General features: G+C 41.7%; 1 long non-coding RNA gene across 1 annotated transcript in view; it reads left to right on the forward strand.

Moving 5' to 3' along the window:
- Positions 1-6408, forward strand: part of LOC116101161 — a 13410-nt gene extending 7002 nt beyond the window's left edge. Inside the window, exon 2 of the long non-coding RNA XR_004122815.1 lies at positions 6133-6408. This is a non-coding gene — a long non-coding RNA (uncharacterized LOC116101161). The remainder of the gene's footprint in view (positions 1-6132) is intronic.
- The last annotated feature ends 5454 nt before the right edge of the window (positions 6409-11862 follow it).

Raw genomic sequence — 11862 nt, forward strand, 5'->3', positions numbered from 1 at the left:
CCAAAAAAAAAACCAAAAAACCAAAAACAACAGGAACAAACCCCTATTGCCTCCCCCCTCCCCCTGCTTGCCACCCCACCCTCTCCCACTTATTGTCTTACTTTGGATTTAATACTCCACCTTTAATAATGGATTATCCAGGAAGAAAATTAATGAAGAAAAATAAAAGAAAAAAGGAGAAATCCTCTCTTAGGTCTAAACTTTACACATAAAGGCTTATGGGTAATATTATACACAACATCTTAACAGGCTTAACATCCTGACCAGCAGTACGTGACATAAGGCAGGTGTTTCCACAAGTGTCTTGTGAATTCTCCAGATGGATATAGATACCACAACTAAAAATAAATTTCCCAAATAGAATTTGAAAATGTATCAAAATATTTACACTGTATTAACACATGGTGAATAGACATTTGACACCTTAATGTCATAAAACATCTTAAGAATTAGACACTAAGCAAGGCTTATATATGATATAAGTATTCCTTTTCATTGTCATGGAGGTTCTAGAAAATTCAATTCGATGAAAAATAGAAAATAATATAGCTGGAAATATTGACAAAATGATCTATATTATTACTGTTACATCTTCCTTTACCCAGAAAAACAAATTAACTCGAAATTTCTACAACCATTGAGTGATAAAAATCAAGATATACTAAATTCGGCTTAATATTTTCTGTTCTAAAACAATGACAAAGAGGGAAAATTCACACATCACATATGTAAGGTGGGAAAATAGATATTCAAGCAGATGGAGGAAACATTTGAAGTTATCCTGGCTCAGAGTGTCAAGAGAACAGCAAAGGAGAAAAGATGGGCAAAATCTGAGAGAAAATATGTGTAGGTCCTCATACGAAAATACAAAGAAACTGCATTAGCAGAATTACCTGAAATTTTACTAACAAAATAGTCTTCAAATGATTGTGTTAATTAGAAGAAAGGTGGAGGGTGACATGGCCAGAGGTTATCCTAGCTGCTTCCAAGTCTAGGTGGAGTCAGTTTCAAAGCTGTTTCCTCCCGGCACTGTCCTCTGTACATATCTGTGTACTTTATCCAGTCGTCCTCTGCAACACATCTGCCCTGTGGTTTACTAACCATACAGATGTGCTCTGATTGATTATATTTCTCTACCAATGAGCTCATTACAGAGCTGGCTTCCCTCCCCAGGTTGTTGCTCTCTTAAATAACTTCATGATTACAATATCTGGTTGTCTGTTGTATTTAGTGTCTTCTAACTCCATCGAAGTCTACTGATAAAACCAAGAGCTAGTTAGAGTCTCCTGAAGAACTTTTAATTCTAACAAAGCATCTATCCCTCTGGTCTCCAATTATTTGACTAAGATGTTCATAAGTGTAGTTTATTGAACATGCTTAAAAGGATGCTTACTCATGAGACACAATTTGTGGTAGGACTAAGGTAGTCATAGAAAAAAAAGTGTCAGACAGGTAAAATGATGGTTTGGGGTTTGTTGTTTGTTTGTTTTAATTATTTTATTTACTTACATTCCAAAAGTTGCCCACCTTCCTGGACATCCCTCCCAGAGTTCTTCACTCCATACACTCCACCTCTGAAAGGATGCTCCCCCACCCTCCTACCTACCTCCACCTCACCCCCACCATCATCTCTTTTCCCTGGGGCATCAAGTTTCCAAAGGATTAAGTGCATCCTCTCACAATGAGGCCATACCAGGCAGTCCTCTGCTACAAATGTGCCTGGGGACATGGACCAGTCCATGTATAATTCTTGGTTGGTGGCTTAGTATATGGGATTTCTGAGGGGTCCAGATTAGCTGGCACTGTTGTTCTCCCTATGGGGTTGCAACCCCCCTCAGCTACTTGAGTCCTTCTCCTAACTCTTCCCTAGATGTGCCTGACCTGTTTGTCTCGGTCAGTTACTGCTAGAGCTTCTCAGAGGACAGCCATGCCAGGCTGCTGTCAGCAAGCACAATATGGCATCAGTAATAGTGTCAGAGTTTGGTGTGAGCACATGGGATGCATCCCAAGTTGGGGTGGTCACCGTGTGGTCTTTCTTTCAGTCTCTGCTCTATTTTTGTCCCTGCATTTCCTCTAGACAGGAACAATTCTGGGTCAAAAATTTTGAACATGGGTGGGTGGCCCCCCGCCTCAACTAAAGGTGACTCTTCTGATTCCATCTCTCAACTGTTGGGCATTTTGGCTAGTATCATCCTCATTAAGTCCTGGTAGCCTTTCACATCCCAGGTCTCTGAGACTTTCTAGAGGTCTCCCCAACAAACCCCACTGCATATTTTGATTCATTCTCCTGGCCTTCTCTCCTGTCTCCCCACCCCCATACCTGATCCTACTTCTCTCTTTTCCCTCCCCCTGCCCTTTGCCACCTAGGTTCCTCCCTCCCTCTGCCTCTCATGATTTTTTTGTTCCCCCTTCTAAGTGGGTTTGAGGTTTCCACACTGTTGCCTTATAAAGCAACATTGTTAGAAAATTTAAATCATCTTAAGATTAGAATAATACGCTTACATTTTGCTTTAAATTTTAGTTATAAAACATTTTGAGATTTAAGACTGAGGCATGAATAACGTAAACTTTAGAAGAAAGCATAATGGAAAACTCAACCCTTCCCTATACTCACCAATTAAATATCTCACTGAACAGTTCTCTTGTCCAGTTATTATATTGCCTTAGTTGCTCCAAGTCATTATCCTCCTGCCTTGGAACATAATATTACTTTGAGGAATCTGTTGCCAACCAAACTGTGATTAATTTGCAGGTATTGATTTTTTGTCCTGTCATTTCATATTTTAGTTTTAGTGTTATGTTGATTTCTCATAAGTGAGTTGCATAATCACTGTGTTAAATTATTAAAAATCAAATGCTAAAAGAAAAATCACTTAATATAAGAAGTGTTTTCTCTTTTTCCTGTGTGTGATCTCACCACACACATGCATATACATTTACACCTATTTGGGTGATGCACAAAATTTATTCTTGCATTTTGTTTTCAGTGAGCTATTTCTTAGTTCTTTTCAGTGTCTACCAATCAATGGAACCGTAAACTAGGAACACACGTATTTTGTCTTGAAATAGTTGTTCTTAAATTGAGCTAATCCACAGTTGTTAATTGTTTCATCATAAATGTCTGTCTTTTTATTTTGGAAGAAGCTAAGAGCTACCTGAAGATGATGCCAAGCACCTGGGACTCCAGCACTTAGGGCTCTAAAACTGAGGGATCACTAAGCCCAGAAGGTAGGGACAAGTGAGGGAGTAGCAAACACCTGCCCAGGAAAGGAAACAAAGCCTTTAGAAGCAGAGCTTGAAAACAGATGGGAGAGGCAGGAAACTGAGCTCTTTTTATGTCCATACTGCAATACTTACTTTTTTTATTTAATCTTTTATTTATTTACTTATTTATTTATTTACACTCCAGATTTTATTCCCCTCCAGATACACCCAATGACTGTTCCACATCACATACCTCCTCCCAGCTGGCCCTCCTACAGGGTCACCCTCTTCCTCAGCTTCTTCCAGCTTTTCCCTTGATTCAACCACAGGGGTCAGCAGCTTCTGTCCATTGGTTGATGCAAATATCTGCATCTGACTTTTTCAGCTGCTTATTGGGTTTTTCAGAAGGCAGTCATGATAGGTCCCTTTTTCTGAGTGCTCCATAGCCTCAGGAATAGTGTCAAGACTTGGGACCTCCCTTGAGTTGGATCCCACTTTGGGCCTGTCACTGGACCTTCTTTTCCTCAGGCTCCTCTCCATTTCCATCCCTGCAGTTCTTTCAGACAGGAATAATTATGGGTCAGAGTAGTGACTGTGGGATGGCAACCTATCCCTCATTTGATGCCCTGTCTTCCTGCTAGAGGTGGGCTCTATAAGTTCCTTCTCCCTACTGTTGGGCATTTCATCTAAGGTCCCTTTGAGTCCCGAGAGTCTCTCACCTCCCAGGTCTCTATTGCATTGTGGAGGGTTCCCCCAACCTCCTACCTCTAATTTTAGAGAGAGTGTGAGGGAAAGAGAGAGAGACAGAAGCAGAGACAGACAGACAGACAGAGACAGCTTTGAACACCATAAAATTAAAATTTTGTGAATAATACTCTTAAATCGAAGCTAGACCCATGGGAGATTACTTGATGTAAAAACCCTTAGCAAACACCATGTCATCCTGTGGTCATACTTATGACCCCAGTTATCTTTCTGAGATCAACAGAGATTTACACAAACTGGTTAGAGAGAGGTTGTGGGCCTGAGTCATTTGCTTACAGTTTTCATGTAAAAATTAAACTCTGGTGATAAGACACAAGTTACCACTGCATTTCTCTCTGGAGAGAATCTAGTTTATTTAAAAATTAATTCACTCTAGTAATACAGATTTGACCTAGTTCTCTAAGGAAAATATGTATACCCCATTTCATGTTAAAGATGCAGTGTTCTCCCCCTCTTGTTTGGAAGCAGTGTTTTCTTTATTGAAATCATTCTTTTGTAGTCTCACATTTTTTCATTTCTACATGAGAAGAGATACAGATGATACAGCACATCCTGACATAACACAATATTGCTAACATTTGTCTTCCCTGCTAGACTGCAAATTCTGTGGCATTAGAACCTTCATCTGACTGGATTTTAATGTCCGTTGTGTCACAAGCCTTGTGTGGTTCTTGGGACACTCAATATTTGGGAAGGGGGAGAATGAACGGAAGGAAGGGTCAAGAGCTACTCAAGCATGTGAAAGTGGGTAGTGTCTCCTTATTCAGTACATGATTTTTATTATAATAGCTGTCACTATTCACATTTTGTGGACAGAGTCATATGTCTGTTTGCCTGTTTGCAGACATCGTGAAAGGCTCTAACCATAATAGAGCCTTTTTTCAAGTTAGTGTTTTGAAATAAAAATAACAATAAAAAACATTACCATAATTTCTTTCCTACTTCTATACTAAGCATGAATCCCATTTGTTCTACTTTGTTTCTGTTTGTTTCTGTTCTTGTGATAAAACACTAACCAAAGGCAACTTACGGAAGAATGGGAAGAATGGGCTTTATTTGACTGATAAGACTACAACCACAATAAGAACTCAGTGGAAGGAACCTAGAGACAGGAACTGATGCAGAGACCGTGGAAGAATGTTGCTTACTGGTGTCTAGGTTCATGTTCAGCTGCCTTTCTTATAGGCCCAGGATTATACCTGCCAGGGATAGACCCACCCACAATAAACTAACCCTTACCAATTAGAAATTAAGGAAACACTCCATAGACTTGCCTTCAGACCAATGTAATAGAGGCAGTTCCTCAACTGGGTTCCCTCTTTGTTGGTGTGTGATGGTCATTGGCAGTTATGATTAGCCATAACATTACATATAAATCATTTTCTCCAGAGGTACCTATACCAAGAATAATAAATTTCTGTTTCATTGGAAATAGATTTCATTAAAGTGAAAGTTTATTGCTTCATAAAGTTCAACAAGATAGATTTTAAATGTTTGTGTGTTTGAACTTAGACTTATGAAAACCCAAGAGTGTTTTCTACTATGGAAAGAGCATTCAGTTGAAAGAGAGCCAATTTTATATCTACGTTTCTCACTCTCAGCATTGGTTGTCTGACCTAGAAAAGCAGTGGCACTCTATTAGCCTGTCAAATTCCTACTGTAGTTGACATAATTACCTCAAGAGTATTATGATAGTGTATCTGCTTTAGGAAAGTTTAGCATATTTATTAAACTCAATTAGAAAGTTGTTGGTTATAGGCAAGCTATATACACCACTATTGTACCCCTTAGAGTAATTGGGCCATGCTAGTCATTGTTGTAGTTCATAGGCATCATAACTAGGCAGAACTATGGCTACTCCCATCCCTTGAAAGCTTGAACGGTTCCTTCTAGTGCCATCAAATCTAGTCCTCCTCAGGTAAGTACCATTCCTAAGAGCACCTCTGCTTCTGCAAACCTCCAGCCTGTTGCTTCTGGGTGACCATGCTCAATAAAGTACTTTGATCTTACTCTACTTGAACAGAACTCGTCCTTGCACCAGTTCCTCAGCCATGATCCTGCTATCATCCAGAATTCAGTGCATCGCTATGTCAACGGAGAGTTTAAGGAGCGAATACTTGATGCCTTGGGGGGAAATACTGATGTTTCTCTTCTATCCTTTAGGTATCACCTTTGTATGTGCTTTCATCGGCAAAGCCAGTAAGTTTCACAATACGAACTGTGAAAATGGTAGCAGTCTCCATGAATTCTTACCTTGGTCATTTTGCCTGATCCACCACATCCAAGAAGAACTGTATGCTGGTCCATGTCAACACTGCACTCTCATCAGATCCAATCAACTGAAAATCTGAGGACTAGGGGAGCTTTGGGTGAACCCTGGTGTTGCACTAAAAGAGCTCTTTATACCTGACCCTAATAAAGCCATCACATGTCTGAGTATTGACCTTCTAATAGATTGCAGTATATAGAAGAAACTCTGCTTAGTGAAGCTGCTCCACTTTGAGCCTATGGAGAAGTCTACCTCATAAACAGCATGCCAGATTCCTCTGTGACCAAGCTGATTTCAAAATTGTCCGAAGAATACTTCAAGAAGATTCATTAATGGGCCCTCTTGTTTTACCTGTATCTTTTGAGACCAGAAGAAAGACATGCCTGAAATCCTTCCAAAATTTCTGAGATTATTAGTAGGAAAAAAATACAGATTGGGTGATAGGGAACACACACACACACACAAACCAACCAAGGTCCTTTAAATAGTAGGGCTAAAGCTGTATACCACACTGACAGAAGCAGCATGCAAAGGTCTGCACTAAGATGACTGAATATGTATTACGGCTCCCAGCTTAGCATTTTTATGGGAATGTAAGAATGAGTGGGCCTCTAATTCTTGTGCCTTCTCCCAGGCTATTTCCTTCTTTTTGTTGGTCTTTTTCAACCCTGGTGTGGTAGTTTTAGTTTTTTCTTACTATATTTTATTTTATTATTACTCCTTAGAATCCTATTTGCTTTCTAATGAGAGACAGAGAGGGAGTGGATCCAGATGGGAGAGGAGGAGGGGAGGGACTGTAAGGAATGTGGGGAAGAGAACCCATAATCAGGTTATATTATGTGAGGAAAAAAATCTCGTTGCAATAAAAAGAGGGGAATGCCAAAATAATCATTTTGTATTTATAAGTATTACTCTGTATGTTTTCCTTTGTAACACTGGCTAAGGCATTCTAAAGGTAGACTAGCTGCTAATAAAAGAATTTTTATTAGGGACACCATGATGGTTAATAAATTTCCACATGATATCTAGTCTCCCTGTGCCACAGACTGGGTTCGCTGTGGGGACCTCTTGTTCCGAGGGATGAGAGTTCTGGTCAGGTGGGCAAAAAATTCAGCGGATGACAAACAGAGTCAACACAAAGAAGTGCTGAGTCTGAGTGTATTTCTCAAAAATGGCATCAGGCTTTTATAGTCATTACAAAAGAGAAATGAAAAATCTGGCAGCTCAGCAATTGAGATACATCTGAGGTTACCTGAAACACAGCCCAAGTGCTCTGGGCCCGGGGGGCTGCGGACTGCATGAGGCTCGAAGCTCGAATGGAATTCTCTGTCTCAAATCTAAATGTATGAGTCCGTGCACAAAGTGAAAACCAGGCTTATATAGTATACAGAAAACAGGGCAGATGACAAAAGTCATGTAGGCAGGTGAGGGCCACATCAAGGTCAGTAAGATCAGACAGCAAGACAGAAGTCAAGTAGGCAAGTGACAGTCACATCAAGGTCAGTAAGATTAGGCATCCAGGTGTGAAGCAGAAGAGCAGTGGTGCCCTTCCCACTGGGGCTATCTTGGCAGTCCCAAGCTTATTCTTTGGGTCTCTTGAAGGCAAGCACCAGGAAGTCCCAATCTAGCAGTTCCTGAGAATGGCCTTAAGTGATGGAAGCCCTTCAATTACTCTCTGATATGTAAAATAATTCTATCTTCTGTGGGACTGCTCTGAGAATTCTAACTATGTTTACAGTTAGCAATAGTGCCTAACCTGTTGCTAACTCTGAGGACACCTTGTCTGATTAGGCAGCTTCCTTATGAGAAATTCCAAGCTAATGACAGCTTGGTAATAAGTTAAAATATATTGGAATGCTGTGCTGGACAGGGAACAATGTTTAATCTTAGTTTTAACTATTTACGAATCATTTCTTGGGGTACCTTTATGCCTGAATAAAAAGGTGTGTTGACGATTGGAAAGACTAATCTGGAACACGTCTGAGTTAGGAGATGCCAGCGACTGACTGAATACCCAGGAGGCACACTCCCTTTGAAGCCGTACGCCTCTGGTTCCTGATCAGGCCTTTAAGCCTGACACTGCAGACTTTACTGGAGTAGACAAGTGGGCGTGGCATCCCTGTTTCTTTTTTATTTTATTTTATTATTAGATATTTTCTTTATTTACATGTCAAATGAAATCTCCCCTCCTGGTTTCCCTTCCAAAAAGAAAAAAACAAACAAACAAACAAAAACCCTGTTCTCTCCCCGATCCCCCTGCTCACCAACCCACCCTCTCCTCTCCTGCTTCCTGGCTTTGGCATTCCCCTACACTGGGGCATAGAACTTTCACTGAACCAATGACCTCTCCCACTGATGACCGACTGTCACTTAGATGAAGTCTTTAGAAGATAAAGGAAGCACTGTTATTTTGCTTTAAACTTCATCTACACCAAAGAAGTACAAGCTTCTGACCAAGGATCTTAAAATTTCCCCTTGAATTTCTTTTCATTGAGCTGAGCTCTCCTTCATGATGAGTAACATCATAGTTTTATGTTGTTAACATCAGTGGTATAAATCAACTCTCAAAATGAATGCAGAAGTGATAAAAACAAATAAGTCATTTCATTAAAAGTAAGTAGTACAGCCAGTGACTGGCGGAATGAATGGTTCACTGGGCTCCTCTGTAAGCTATGGAGTCTGAGTTCAAATCCTCACCATCCATTTTAAAAATAAAAGAGCCAGGCTTTGCTATGACTGCCTTTATTTAACCGTAGTATCCTTGAGAGGCTGGTGAACAGCCAACCTAACAAAATGCCATGCTCCCATTTCAGTAAGAGACCCTATCTCAAGGCTACAACATGGAGCATAACGGACAGCCAATAATGTTCCGATCATGTCTCCATGTACACATGCTCATATATACAGTCATGTACATGCTACATACAAACAAATACAGCTCACTAAGTGATGACTGACCACACACTGTACAAGCTACTTCTCTCATTGCCATGTCAAAAGTATCTGATTAGCCGGGCGGTGGTGGCGCACTCCTTTAATCCCAGCACTTGGGAGGCAGAGGCAGGCAGATTTCTGAGTTCAAGGTCAGCCTGGTCTACAGATTGAGTTCCAGGACAGCCAGAGCTACACAGAAAAACCCTGTCTCAAAAAAAAAAAAAAAAAAAAAAAAAAGTATCTGGTTACAAAAAAAAACAAACAACAACAACAACAACAAAAACAGCTTAATAAAGGAAGCGTTTATTTTGAATATGTCCACCAGGGAGGGGAAAGTGTGAGGGTAGGAATGTGAAGCAGCTGGTCAAAAGACATTGGCAATCAGGAAGCAGAGAGAGATGCAGGCTGGTACTCAGCCTGAGTTCTTCTTTCTATTCAGTTTGAATTCCCAGTCTATAGGATGGTGCCACCCACATCCTGAGTTGATCTTTCTTTTTCAGCTAAACATCCTCATAGATACAGTCAGAGGTATATTTCCATAGTGATTATAAAACCAATCAAGTTGACAATGAATGCTGACCATCACATGTGTAGGGTTAGGGGGTCCTGAGACTGACACAGGGCTCCAGCTACTTGGGGAGGCGGGACTCAGGAAGTTTTGACTGGCACCAGGTGGGTGTCAGGCTATGGGAAGCTGTGGGGCACCATTCCGGGGATGGGGGAGAGCAGTCTGAGATCCCCGGGGACACTGGCTGGGGGGATCCCCGTGCCTGCAGGAAGGCCAGGGTCATCTGGTTCTCAGACTCTTGGGTGTCGCCACCTCACCGACCAGCGGAAATAAGGAGGCGACCACGAACTCTTCTCCAAGCAGTTTATTCAGGAACCTTGTACTACAGAATCATTCATTCATCCCTCCCCTAGCCCCCAGAACTCGCGGGTTAAATACTTTCCCTGGTCCCAATCAGCATCGGCTATGCGGCAAAGCATAATAGGCTACAAGAAATCATGCCAGCTTGCATCACAAACTGGAGGCACTCAACTTTTCCAAATAAGGACTTGTTTATCGCAATGCTCCAAATAAGGACTTGTTTATTGTGATGCTCTATGCTCTGGCCGGAGACCAGGTGCCATATTCAGGGTGACAGCTGTGTCTCTCCACAGTTCCCCCTTTTTGTTTTAAATGCAACAGGCAAGAGTAGAGGTCTGATCTCCAGTAACCATGAAAAGGACATTGCAATGGCCCTAAAATCTGGTGACCAGCCAAGTTGGTGCCATGCCCACCCTATGCCTTTTTCCTGGAGGTGGGACCTGGGGCATCAACCCACATGCAATCAGACGTGCTCTCCAAGAGACCACTAGAAGCTGATCGCTAGTGCAGTGCTTAGCCTAGCATCCTGAGGGTGAAGAGAGCATAACACTATTCATTCAGAATAGTTAACCAAGCCTGTGGAGATTGTCCTGCCTCCAGGGCTGCAAATGCTTGCACTACCAAGGCAGCCCATCATTGCTGCCAGACCCGCATACTGCAGATGCACCACAACGCCAATATACTGACAAGGACCAGAAAAGCACCCACAGTTCCAATACCCGCTCACTCTTTCAGATAATTCATAGCATGAGAGATCCAGGATGTCAATCCTCTAGCAAGGGACAGGTCAACTCTGGTGGAATTCACGTGGACTATGGCTATGCAAAGATCCTGCAACAGATGATCCATTTCTCTAGACCAATTCCCTGTAAGATACATCGACAATTGTCTAGACAAGTTAGCAGTCTGAGTGTGATTTTGATACTGCGCAGAGGTTACACATAACTCTGTCATCTTCCACTCACATCCTAGCTGTGCTATCTGACACAAGGTATCCACTTGTTCTTGAACCAGATCCACCCTCTGGTTAAGTACCATAATGCCTCCCTTTAAGTGGGCATTAATACTGGTTTGAGTATCCAAGGCACTTGCAACATTAGCTGATACATTGAGTGTGCGAGCTGTCTGAACAGTGAAACTCAATGCAATAGCAGAAGCTGTGGCTCCAACCTCCGCGAATGTAATGGCCGTAACAATGGCTGCTGTCATGCCAAAGTCTCTCTTGTGCCTAAATAAGGCAAGAGAGGTAAGGCTTTCCACTGGCCAGGGAATATACCTGGGCATCCTGGCAACCACAGCAAGGGGGAATCTATTTCCATCCCAACACATGGAGTAAAAGCAATCCTGAGGGCTACAATCTAGCTTACTCCTGTTTCCTTTACTAAGGCTAGCATTACTAACTATGAACACAAACGGCGCCCAAACACATACAGGGGTCGGAGCATGGACACAATTTTTCCTGATGCTAATAATCTGACTGAACTTTCAAATACTTCACTAGAATTCCATTCAAACGAGGCATTTCCTACTGCTCCACCGGCAATCATGGCCATGGGAGAAATATCCATGCAACTCCCATTCACCCCACTCAGCATTCAATTATCAAAAGGGTAGAGGCAGATGCCTGGGCAGGATTCTGATAGCTCCAGTCATATCCACTAAAAGTCTCATTATAATATGTTGAAATTCTGGGAGAAAAGGTAAAATAATTTTTTACTACCCATGACACTCCTCTAGATTGACACCCAGTCCAGGGTGGAAAATTATCACTTTTCTGACCCCTACAAAAGGGGGCCCATTTAGGTTGAGCAGGTGCACTAAC

Source organism: Mastomys coucha, unplaced genomic scaffold, assembly GCF_008632895.1.
Source record: "Mastomys coucha isolate ucsf_1 unplaced genomic scaffold, UCSF_Mcou_1 pScaffold21, whole genome shotgun sequence".
In the NCBI taxonomy this organism is placed as follows: Eukaryota; Metazoa; Chordata; class Mammalia; order Rodentia; family Muridae; genus Mastomys; species Mastomys coucha.